Source organism: Epinephelus moara, chromosome 22 (genome assembly GCF_006386435.1).
Source record: "Epinephelus moara isolate mb chromosome 22, YSFRI_EMoa_1.0, whole genome shotgun sequence".
In the NCBI taxonomy this organism is placed as follows: domain Eukaryota; kingdom Metazoa; phylum Chordata; class Actinopteri; order Perciformes; family Serranidae; genus Epinephelus; species Epinephelus moara.
Window position 1 is genome coordinate 35,930,037 of NC_065527.1, and position 12,643 is coordinate 35,942,679.

Below are 12,643 nucleotides of genomic sequence, written 5' to 3' on the forward strand. Positions count from 1 at the left end.
GAAAATTAGGCCTATCCTGACCTGAAAAGATGCAGAAAAATTGGTCCACGCTTTTGTTACCTCTAGGCTGGATCGATTACTGTAACTCCCTATTATCAGGTAGCTCTAATAAGTCTTTAAAAACTCTCCAGCTTATTCAGAATGCAGCGGCACGTGTACTAACAGGAACTAAGAAACGAGATCATATTTCTCCTGTTTTAGCTTCTCTGCACTGGCTCCCTGTAAAATCCATAACTGAATTTAAAATCCTTCTCCCAATGTACAAAGCTTTAAATGGTCAGGCTCCGTCATATCTAAGGCAGCTCATAGTGCCATATTAACCCACCAGAACACTGCGCTCTGAGAACGCAGGGTTACTCGTGGTCCCAAAAGTCTCCAAAAGTAGATCAGGAGCCAGAGTCGTCAGCTATCAGGCTCCTCTCCTGTGGAATCATCTTTCTGTTGCGGTCCGGGAGGCAGACACCATCTCCACATCTAAGACTAGACTTAAGACTTTTCTCTTTGATAAAGCTTATAGTTAGGGCTGGCTCAGGCTTGCCTTGTACCAGCCCCTAGTCAGGCTGACTTAGACCTAGTCTGCCGGGGGACCTCCTATAATACACCGAGCACCTTCTCTCTCTCTGTCCTTGGTAACACTCATGTCCTGTTATTGCATCTCGCTAACTCGGCCGTACTGCATGTCACTAACTCGGCTTCTTCTCCGGAGCCTTTGTGCGCCATTGTCTCGCAGGTTAACTTATATCACAGCGGTGCCTGGATAATGTGACATGTGTGGTTGTGCTGCTGCTGTGATCCTGCCTGATGCCTCCGGCTGCTGCTGTTATCATTAGTCATACTTCTACTGTTATTATACACATATGATTATTGTCACATATGTATACTATCAGATATTAATATATACTTTCAACTTATTGTACCACAATAGTCGTAACTATAATTAGAATTATATTATTACTTTTATTAATGTTGTTGTAAGCTACTGTCATTACGGTCTGTCCTGCATCTCTCTCTGTTTCTGTCTCTCTTTCTGTCTCATTGTGTCATACAGATTACTGTTAATTTATCATGTTGATCTGTTCTGTGTGACATATATTGCACGTCTTTGAAGAGGGATCCCTCCTCAGTTGCTCTTCCTGAGGTTTCTACCATTTTTTTCCCTGTTAAAGGGTTTTTTTGGGGGAGTTTTTCCTTATCTGCTGCGAGGGTCCAAAGGACAGAGGGATGTCGTATGCTGTAAAGCCCTCTGAGGCAAATTGTGATTTGTGATACTGGGCTTTATACATAAAATTGATTGATTGATTGATTGATCTCATGCTAGCATTGTCTTAATGTAGAATAACAACATTTAGTCGTGAGGTATGGAGAACAAAACAAAACATCTGCACAGAGTCACATTGTCAACATCTGAACAACATGAAATTCCAAGGTCATTATACATTCAAAATATATCGTTAACCTGATTTTCATTCCAACCAAAATTTAACGTTTTCCCAGACAAAACAGTCCAACGTCTTTCTGACATCACTTTGACATCCGGGGCTAGCTGGCTGCATGTTGAAGTATCGCAGTGCACCTGTGACAAGCATGCATGTGTGCACTCGTATGGTTAAATTGTGGCTTGTTTCAAAGGTAATGTAACCGCTGTTCCTACGGTGGCAAGTATTGGCAACAAACATGAGTCAACTCTTACTATCAAATGAAAGGATGTTTTGCAGGCTTTTTCATCTTCACTAGTTTTTTCTTTATTATTTTAAGATTTATGGTGTTGCTATGATTAGTGGGTGGTGGTTTTGATGGAGAAAGACCGTGGTGAGTTCTATTTGATCCACTGTGGTCTGAACTGGGTGGGAGATTCTGGGGCAGCTGTGGGCTGTACCTGGCACAGATGATACCAGCAGTGAGGTTAACTCTTGAGAAGATGTTTGGGGGTAATCTGAAAAACACTTATTTCAGTTAATCAGTGTCTGTTGGTGAGTCTGTGCCTGTTGGGAATTATAGGCTCTGATTGTTAATGACATCAAAGGCCTAGAAAGGCCTCAACAACAAAAACTACTATGAAATCATATTGATAGGATCTCAAATTACCACCATGTGAAATGAAAATTGTAGAATCAGTTAATCCTTGTTTTCATCTGTTTTTAAATGTCCTTTCATATTGAATGTTCATTATGTCAATTTAATGTAATGCCCTTATTGTAAGGCACTGTGTGCAACATTTTTTGTATGAAGGGTGCTAAATAAATAAAACGTATTACTATTACAATTATTATTACTAGTTAAGCAGCTATGGACTAAGAAATTTAAAAAAAAAACATGTAATTCTCTGTGCTGTTGAAAGACTATTGCCAGCAGCTACCAACAGCTTTTAAGATGAAATGTTTTCTTACATGTTACTCATTGAATGAGTTGACGTCATGAATCGCACCTTAAATATTAATTTGACGGTTTTGACCATTTCATTTGTTTTTATTGTCTCTCTTGCATGACATATGCTTTAGTGAGAGTGGATCATCAAGCGCTTAAAAACTGTATGTGAATTTCAACCAGATTAAACAAATCTATTCTATTTCCTCACTTGGAGAAAAAATGTCGTGAAGTGCACTACACCCCGGTCAGCTGAGTGACAACATTTTTTTCAGCTCATTTTCTGTACCCACTGTAATGTTAGCAGAAAAGCCTATTGGAATTAGCAAGATATCTAGCTAACTAGCCAGCTGGGGTTAAAATAACAGTTTTGGATGGACAGTAGAGGATCACCTCATCAGTTTGTTTGAGGAACAGTCATGTCTGTGTGACACACAGGTCTTAGAACTGTAATGAATCACTCACAAGCAGGAGACCAGAGTAACTTTCAGGAAAAGGTCCGTTTATTTAATCACTCCAAAATTCCGGTAACACTCCAGGGGTAGCACGTAAAGTCTCCATCCCAAAACTCTGACTCCTCTACCATTACACACCTCCTACATACACACATACTCACTTACAGTACCCAGCGGGACAGCCCTCCCCCCTCTCTGCTCCACCAATCTCCAGCCCGCACACTGACTGACAGCTGACCCCACTAATATCACACTCACCACTGCCCCAGGGTCGCTATAGAATGTATGGGTTATTACATTATTGAACATTATTGAATGTTACATTTAACAATGTCAGAATAATGTTTTAAGTGGAAAGAAATTAGACATCAGAATGGGTGCTGCCACCCTGGTTTTACAAACTATTGTTATCGGTGATACTGGTTGATGGCTGCACGGCCTCCACCTGTCCAGGAAATTTTGTTAAATCTCGGGTTGGCAACCTTTACCATCAATAAAACTGTTTTTGGCACAAAAATAAGAAAAATTCTGTCTGGAGCCACAAAAGATATTGATGAAGGTAGCCCAATAATAAAGGTAACAAAACCTATGTAGTCTAAAATTAGCCAATCAACATTAGTAATAGGTCTAAGACAGCAGTCATTAATATGTTTTACCACAAGGTTAAGGGAAGTCTGCCTGTTGTATGGAGCTGGACACTTCCCAGTTTTTCTCCACCTGCTTTAAAGGACTAATAAAGTTGAAATCGAAGCGTTTTGGAGCTTTTTCAGCAGCAGCAGGATGATGGCTACAGGGAGTAGGAGGAGGAGGAGAGGCAGAGGGCTGTCAGCGTGACAGTATCCCTGCTAAGTCTGATGAAAGCAGAGGATGAACGCTAAACAGTGTTTGTGCTGTGTGTCTGTGGTTTGTGTGGATATTTGTGCAGCACACAGAGTGTTTCTCCCCCTCTGGTCGCATGGGGAACTGTAAACTGTCCAGGCTGCTGGTGTTCAGGGTGCAGGGACACTGCTTAAAGTGTTACAGCCAGAGGAGGAGGGAGGGAGGGAAGAGGAGGAAAGGAGTGAGGCAGATGTAGATGATGGTAAATGGAGTTATCTAATTATGTCTCAATCAGCAGCTTCTATCAAATTTTGTCAGTTTTGAAAAGCTACATTTAAAAATGAAAAATGAAATTTTCTGTAGAAATTGGAAATGTTTGAAACTCCTACATGTCATGAAGTGCTGATTCTGTTTTTGAAACATTATAAACAATTTACAGTGTTTTAAAATGTTGATACTTTGCTTATAAGATGCTGACTGAGTTACAATTAAGAAAATAGTCAAACTGAGTTGCCAGAATGGACACTGGTCCAACAATAATTAGTCACAGATAGTAAAATGTGTCATAAAATTTATTTGTGACCACCAGATACTTGCTCTGGAAAATATACCAGGTACAGGTCTGTACATTAAAGCTGTAGTCGGTAACTTTTATAAAAAATATCTTTTTGTCATATTTGCTGAAACTGTTACTGTATCCACGCAGTAATACATGAAATAGTCTGTGAAAAAAAATCCCACATCCTCCCATGACCCTCTACCACTGTGCCAAATTTCACATGGCTTGACCAAGTTAGTGAGGAGAAAAACATGGAACAGACACACAGATACACACACAGACACACCCACAGACAGAGTTTTCGTCATTATATAGTAAGATAGTAAGATAAGATAAAGTAAGATATAGTAAGATTAAGCAATATCGCACTGGAGGTGTTGTTAGTGCAAATCAGCACGGCTGTGATTTGGTCATAAGCTGAAGATAATCACACTGATATTCAGTACAACTGCAAGACTTCAAGTGTGCTTTTTGTGCATCAGTTCTACAAGTGCCATTTATAAGTTACCAGTAATTAATGACAACAGGTTATGATTTGTTTGTTCATTTAATCATTTATATGATTACAATGAGTTAATACCTTTTTCAGACAGTACGCTGCGACATTGGCTGATGTCATATGAGCACAACTGGTGGTTTGCGGTGAAGTATCCAGGCTTCTTGCCCTCCTTTCGTCCTTTTCTAATGACCATTCATAATTTCACTCATGCTATTTGAGAAAATATGTTCATCTTTGCTGTGCAAAGTTTGTGATGATGATATCATAGGCTAATGGTTAATGTAATTTACAGGTCAGAACACCTATGAAGTGGAATGTTACATGCATTGTTAGAAGTCAAAGTGATGTTGTGCTCTATGTATATCAGCACCCCCCATACAGTTGTCATGGATGGTGATATTAGCCATAGAGACCACAACTGGTTTTTGTACCAGGCTTTATTTCTGCTGTAAAGTTGGGTATTTTACCACAGGGGTCTTTGGGGGTTGATTCACATATGGAGCCAGCCTCAAGTGGCCATCACAGGAACTGCAATTTTTGGCAATTCTGCTTTGGCTTCCTGTTTTCCACCTCTCTCTGTCCCCTCAAGTCCTGTCGTCTCTCTTCTCACAAAATCTCTAATAAATGCCTAAAAATGGCCTTGTATTGTAATCAAATAAAATAAAACAATTTTTAAATACATGAAACTGCAAATGTGGAACTTTGGCCAGGAAATATATACATATTGTTGTAGATTAGTTGGTTATAGATGGTTGTTGGTTGTGCTTGGAAGGTGATGATTTGATGGAGAGTTAAGATGGAGCAGAGGCTTATGGATTTTGCATCCCATGTTTTTTCAGTGTTGAAGTTTACTGATGCAGCAGAGAACAAAAAGCTTTGTCTAGTCGTTCATGATAAGTTAAATGTAGATGTAACTAGATGTAACAGTTTGTACAAGATCAAGCAGTTTTTTTAGAGTAGTCAAAATTAAAATAATTCACATGCACGGTAATGCCATCATGGTAATGAGGGCTCATTTACCTAAGGATTTCGTCTACAGCAAAGTATTCTTTTTCAGTGCACTGAATCTAACTTTAGCGTGCCTTATGGGAAGGACAGATGACTGCAAGTACTGAATCTGCTGGTGTTCACACTCAGCACAGACAGCCTTTCAACCTAATTTGTTTTTGCATCCATTGTCATTAGTTGCGGGCTCACTGGTGCTAGCAGATAAATATCACCACAGCTCTGTGACTGATCCAGCAGTGCCACGAGGCACACAGACACACACTCACACACTCCAGAATTGAATCCTCATTACCTTGAGCTCCACCTCCAGCCTATGTCCACAGCAATCAGTAATCACCACTGCTCTGTTGATAGTGCCTGCTGGGAGTGTGTGTGTGTGTGTGTGTGTGCTTTTCAGTGTGAGTGAGCCTAAAAAGCAAATATTCTATGATTGAGTTATTGCATTAAAAATAGAGAGAAAATAGAGAGTGCTCCCATCCTCAGAGGAAGCAGTAATTGCCTGTTTACATCGTCCACAGTAGGATGGAGTGTTGAACTGCATTTTTAAATACCAGCTTTAGCAACAAGGTTATCAATCACACTCTTTGTGTGTGTGTGTGTGTGTGTGTGTGTGTGTGTGTGTGTGTGTGTGTGCTCAGGGTGTAAATGCATCCCTGCTTCTCTCTATCCTCCCCTCAGCATCTGAAGGTCATGGCTGTCTGTTGGGGCTCGTTACACTAACAAGCGCTCAGCTCGTTCCCCAGGGCTCTGTCAATGGATCTGGTTTGGGCCAATAGAGGGATTCACATAGAGGGATACTGGGTATATCTGTGGTCAGCGCCAACTTCAGCACGCTCAATTCTTCAATTTTCAACCAGGATTTTTAAAAAAAAAAAATCAACAGCCTGCTGAGAAGTGTGAATCCTCGTGTTTGCTTTGATGTTCCTCTTACGCCAGATGAGAGTAAGGGCAGACAAACCCTTAATGATTTTTGTAGGGAAATTTGGCCAATGCTGCAGCAAAAAAAAATAAAATTAAAAAAATAAAAACTAGATATAAAGATGAAAATACTGACAGTCACAAACAGCATCCTCATCATGCAGTTACTGAGTGTGGTTCTTGTTTTTTGTCTTTTATGAGCTGCTGGACAGCTGAATTTCCCTTCGGGGATAAATAAAGTTCTCTCTATTCGATTCTATCTCAATCCTGTAGTACTCCCACATCAAACATATACAGAGCTATGTGCACTATAGTGCAAATGTGTATAATTGGCTACTGATCATTTTTCACAGCAGGATTGTGAGACAACAGGTCCCGTGGGCACAGCTATGTAAAGGGCCCCTCATCCCTCCTACATAGAAGGGAAACACTCAGACTGAAAGAAAGAAAACACTTTTGCATTCCTGTGTAGTCATTTTGTGTCTCTTTGTGATCATTTTGGTTGTTCTGCATCTCTTTGTAGTTTTGTGTTTCTTTGTGGTCATGTTGCATCTCATAGCAGTTGTTTTGCATCTCTTTTTTTGTCATCTGTTTGTGGTCAGTTTGCATCTGTTTGTGGTCAGTTTGCCTCTCTTTGTAGTCATTTTGATCTTATTTTTTGTCATTTTGTCATGTGTCTCTGTGGTCATTTTGCTTCTCTGTGGTCATTTTGCATTTACTTTTGTATATCTTTGCTATTTTGTGTCTCCGTGGTCAATTTGCCTCCCAATAGCGTATGTTTTGTGTTGTGTTTTTGGTCTTTTGTGTTGCTTATACTGTAGGTCATTTTGTGTCTCTTTGTGCTCAGTTTGCATCTCTTTTTGGTCATTTTATTCCTCTTTGTTGGTCATGTTGCATGTCTTTGTTGTTTTGCATTTTGTCTTTGTGGTCATTTTTTTGTCTCTGTGGTAATTTGGCATCTCTTTTTCGTCTTTTTGCATCTGTTTGTGGTCACTTTTTAGTCTATTTGCAGTCAGTTTGCCTTTTGGTTGTTTTGTATCTCTGTAGTTTTGTATTTCTGTGGTCATTTGCATGTCACGGTGGTTGTTCTGTGCCTCTTTTTGGTCTTTTTGTGTCTCTTTATGTTTATGCATTTTGCCAGTTTGCAATTTATTAATATTCTTTTTTTCAGAAATGTTTTCCCAAATTCCCATGTATTGGTACATCATAGACACATGGACTTTTCCACCAATGATTGGAAGTTGTTACTTAACGCTGCTCAACAAATATGATCCCAGTTAGAAAAATGGGGGTGATATAATGAAGGCCCAAAAATGCAGTTTTGGAAAGGCCATGCCCTTCACACTGTCAGTCCAACTGCAATAGAAGTTTGACACAAGCTCAAAGTGCCCTAAAAAAGGCCAGAAAAACCATTAAAGTCCAGTAGACTAGATTCTCCAAAACCTAAACCCTAGGTCCAGTTTTTACCAAATTTTATGTGACTATTGGAACAAGCTTATCAAAAGTTGCATAAAGCTTGTTGATATCACATTTCATTTGAAGATATTGACCAGTGAACTTCAAAACAGCCATGGCTCAGCATAGTCTAAAACTGTTGGGCGATTGAGTGATTGTAATCAGTGTGAAACTTGCGTACATATGTACACATAAGATCATCAATCATAAATGAGGGGACAACGAAATAAATAAATAAGCATCCGTCCGATTGTCGGAAAACCTGTTAGTTATCTCTAATGCTCTTGATTATTATTTTTTGGTTGATCTGCTAATCAAGGTACTGGGTAACCAATTTAGAACTGCACAAAAGGGTAAGATTACTAACTGAAATATGTACAACAGTGAATTAAAAAATATTCATAGTTGATAATGCTTAAAATGATGAAGTTTTTCAGCATTAAAAATATGTTTGTTGTTGCAAGTGTTTTAGTCAGTTGACAACTTATTTGGCATTTTTTGGGTACAGTTTTGGGTACTTAAAATAATGAGTAAGAATATCTTAAATGAAATAATTTGACCACTAAATATCATTTTTTTCAAGTTAAACCAGTGGAGTCTTTTTTAGAGTATAAGTATAAAGAAAGCTTATTTGTTGTTTACATTGTCATATAATGAATTCCTTGTGATGTGAATGTAATAAATGTAATTAATGTAAAGCAGCCAAGATGTACTTCTTCGCGATGGTTCTCTCCCACATCACATACTGTCTGACAAGCTGGTCTACTGCAAACACCACAACAATGAAAACAATAGAATCATTATATAAACAAGCACGTAAAATATTAGATAAGAAACCTTTCAGATTTCATCATTGTCATATACTGAAAAAATATAAATTGCTTAGTTGGGAAAATCTCATTATATTCAAAAACATCTGTCCGGTATATAAGATCTTGCATGGTTCAGCTCCTCCTCCTCTATCTGGCTACGTTAATTCAGATCTTCTGGTAACAGGGGTACTAGAGGTGCAGTGAGGGGAGACTGCACAATTCCCTTAAGAAAAACTACAGTCAGGCAGTTTTCTCCTTCAGAGCATCACATCAATGGAATTCAGTACCACAATCAATCAGAGTATCTCTGTCATATCATTCATTGAAGCGCAATGCCAAGAAATGGCTTGTCGAAACACAAAAATGTGAACACTGATGTTTGCCTCACTATTCTATAGGAGCATCATGCAATTGAGGGTTATTGTCACTCAACGGTATGTGTGTGCCATACATAATGTTTATCTTGTATATAATGTGTTATCTTTAATGGGTTATATTTTATTTATATTGGATGCTGTATTTTATTGATGCCTTTAACAACTGGCAAAGGGACTACCGATGAAAATTAGCCTCTCGGCTATTTCGGGTGCATTCACATTTTTGTTAAAATGTTGATTAATGTATATTGTCCCTTTTCAAATAAACAAATAAACTAAACTAAACTAATCATGCACTTCACTGGTAAGTTTAACTAATGGAGATGTACTGTATAGAAATGTATCCAGTGTGAATGTGCATCAGTCTCATTATTAGCTCTCTTGATGGCAGTAACACATGTTCATCCATGAACATGAGGCAGATCATGTGTGGAATAAACTGCCATTAAATGCTTGGCTTTCTTGTTAGTGGTTCATATTCTTGCCCGTCGATCCTGCTTCGTCCCTCAGCACTTTTCCATGCACAGTAATTGGAGAGAGTGTGTTGGCAGGGGCGGAGTGTTGCGCTGGCTGCTCCCACTGAGCTGCTGCCAGCAGCTACCGCTCTGTATCGAGTTGTGTAAAGAGCTGAGATCCAGCCAAACAAATGCTGAACTGTGGCTTCGCCCTTGGCATATAGTCACTGCTCTCATTATTTATCCCTGTAGCTTTCAGCCTCTTTCTCACAGCAGTTGGTTGTTTAAAGTGATCGTTTCCAAAGTGGCATCCTTGAGGATGAGTCCAGGGGGTCCACAGCAAAACAAAGAGTAGTTAGATCTTGCTCTTGCATCAGTCACAGGAATACAACCCAGTGAAGGAGTGACTCTTCTGATCCCTCCACCATTAGAAAAAACATGACAAAAAAATCTTCTTTAGCTTTTTAGCAACAAACCCTTACCAAACAGAGTTGGCAGGTGAACAGTGCAGCCGTTCACCTGCAAGCTCATTAAAATTACTGAAATGAAATCTATTAAGCAGAAAGGGAGCAAAAGCCAAATCAAAACCAATGCCAAATCAAAACCAATGTCCACTATGATGGGACACCATAGGTATCTTTGCCCATATATCAATATAATGTTATGTCCGAAAATTACAACTCCTCAACAGTTTTGCTCATTTAAAGCACGACTATGTACCTTTTGGAAGATTAAACAGTCTTTCATTCACAAATGAAACTTTAACACTTTTATGATGGACCTCCTGCTACGGCCACAGAGGGTTGCTGTTTTCATGATCTTGATTAAAATCAATCTAAAGTAAAAAAAAAACTATAAGAGCTTGAGCTTTCATTCTTTTTGCAACAGAAAGCTCAGACTTTACATTATATTACACTACAAGTGGTCCATAAAACGTTGAAAACATGCGGTGGCATCAGAGAAGCAGGTTGACAGAAATGTCTGTTGTATTTTTTTATGACAGTTTCAATACTTTTTATCAGTCATTATGGTTTATTGATTTTCTTAACCTCTTAGCTTTTAGGCTGCACAGATTTTAGGGATATGAAATACCAAAAAATACTAGTGTAGGCACTAGGGAAACATTTCTACTGCAGATGAAACCATCAAAACAGCTCTGCTGTACTCTGCTCATAAAAATGAGCAGAGTAAAAACATGTACATACTTTAAATTACTCATGGAGTGTTAAGAAATAATTTTATCTTGAATCTTTTGAATCAGTAGGTTTTGTGTGTTTTAATTTTTCACATTCTATGAAAAAACATTTCAGATTTTTGTATTTTTTAATTTTATGGTGCAATTTTAATACATTAAGTACTGCACCGATTGTGAAACTGTAATTAAGCCCTTCAAGACACAACCTCTAAATGGGCACAAATTCAATCATATACATTTATGAAACAACCTTAAAATAACCTTTTACATGAGGAAAACCTTTTTTTTTCAATAATAATAACAGCTATAAAAGCATTTAATGGATCTTTAATAGATCATAATTAACACTGTAATATGTATTTTATATTGCTTTTAAAACAACAAATTTCTCCTACAAACAGCTGTATTTATTCAAGTTTCTCACCAAGACTTACATTTACAAGATTACATTAAACACATCATGAGAACATTATAATTTACCTTTGCTTTATACTCATTTGTACTAAATAGAGCTTGAATGCATCATGATCGTAGTTGCAGCCACTGCTGCTAATAGCTAATGTTAACTAGCTTTCCTCCTGCTGATTTTAATATGGATTCGTTGTTAACAACATTATTTTAATTTAGTCTTTTCATCCTGATGGTGTCCTGGGGAAGCTCTCTGTTTGTCCCAATTCCCAAACACATCTTCTTGTCACACGTCAGTGAAATTGCGGAGCCCATTAGCTAAACAGTCTTCTTGTACCTGCTTATTAATTTAAGTTTGTGGCCGTTAGTCTGAGCCCCGCCTTTTACTCCGTGCAAAATCCAGAAAAACAGAAAACAGAGGAGAAAAAAAGAAAGAAACAGAAAAACATCAGACACTGCCATCGGTTAATGTCATCTTATTTGACCATAGGCTGATGGCAGTCAGCAAAGAGAATATTGCCTGATACTGATGTTAAGCCGATAAATCAGTGCATCCCTATAGTAATTAGGGTAGATAATTTGATAGATGAATAAAAATAATTACATGATCAGATTTCTAAAATGTAAACTGATTTTAAGGAGGTGCTGTATTTAGTTTCAGAAGTTAGCTGCACTAAAATAAAAGCACTTTTTCCAAGTTCAACTAACTTGTGAGACATGAGGCAAGAGGCAATTAGTAGTGTGTCTGATGAAGCCCATCTGAGTGACAAAAAGGTGATTTGGTCATATTTCAGTTAGGGCTTCATGGATCAAAAGATACCAATGAGTATTACGTCTGTCTTGGAGAGAAGACTCACCCAACTCTGTCATATGAAATACAATGATGTGTACCATAGACAAGCAGGGTGATAGACTGGGTTCAGAAGTTTAAGAGTTGAAGGGGATGCTTGCCATTGAATCACATCACCACTGTCCAAGACGGACAAAACTTAAAAACCATTCACCCATGAAACACAGGGGAGATGGCCAACCTTTTGTCTGAATTGGCACTGTAAGTTTTTGTCTGCTAGATGTACACAGTACTGTGTCATCTGTGCACAGATGAGCATGGCAGTTTGTCAAAGAATAGTCTCTATATACAGACTCTACATTCAGTGAATGTAGAGTCTGAAGGCAAACCCCGGAGATCTTGCCTCCGGAAGAAGAGTGGAAGAGCCCTGGTTTCCGGTTGTAGGCTGTTTGTAGTCCGCGTGATATTGACCAATCACGTTTGAGCCGGCTGCAGTTGTTGCCAGGTTAAACGGTCCATGCTATGAACT

General features: G+C 38.6%; 1 protein-coding gene across 1 annotated transcript in view; it reads left to right on the forward strand.

The window, feature by feature from the left end:
- Positions 1–12,643, forward strand: part of chst11 (carbohydrate (chondroitin 4) sulfotransferase 11) — a 185,150-nt gene that overhangs the window by 101,380 nt on the left and 71,127 nt on the right. The gene's annotated exons all lie outside the window — the stretch shown is intronic.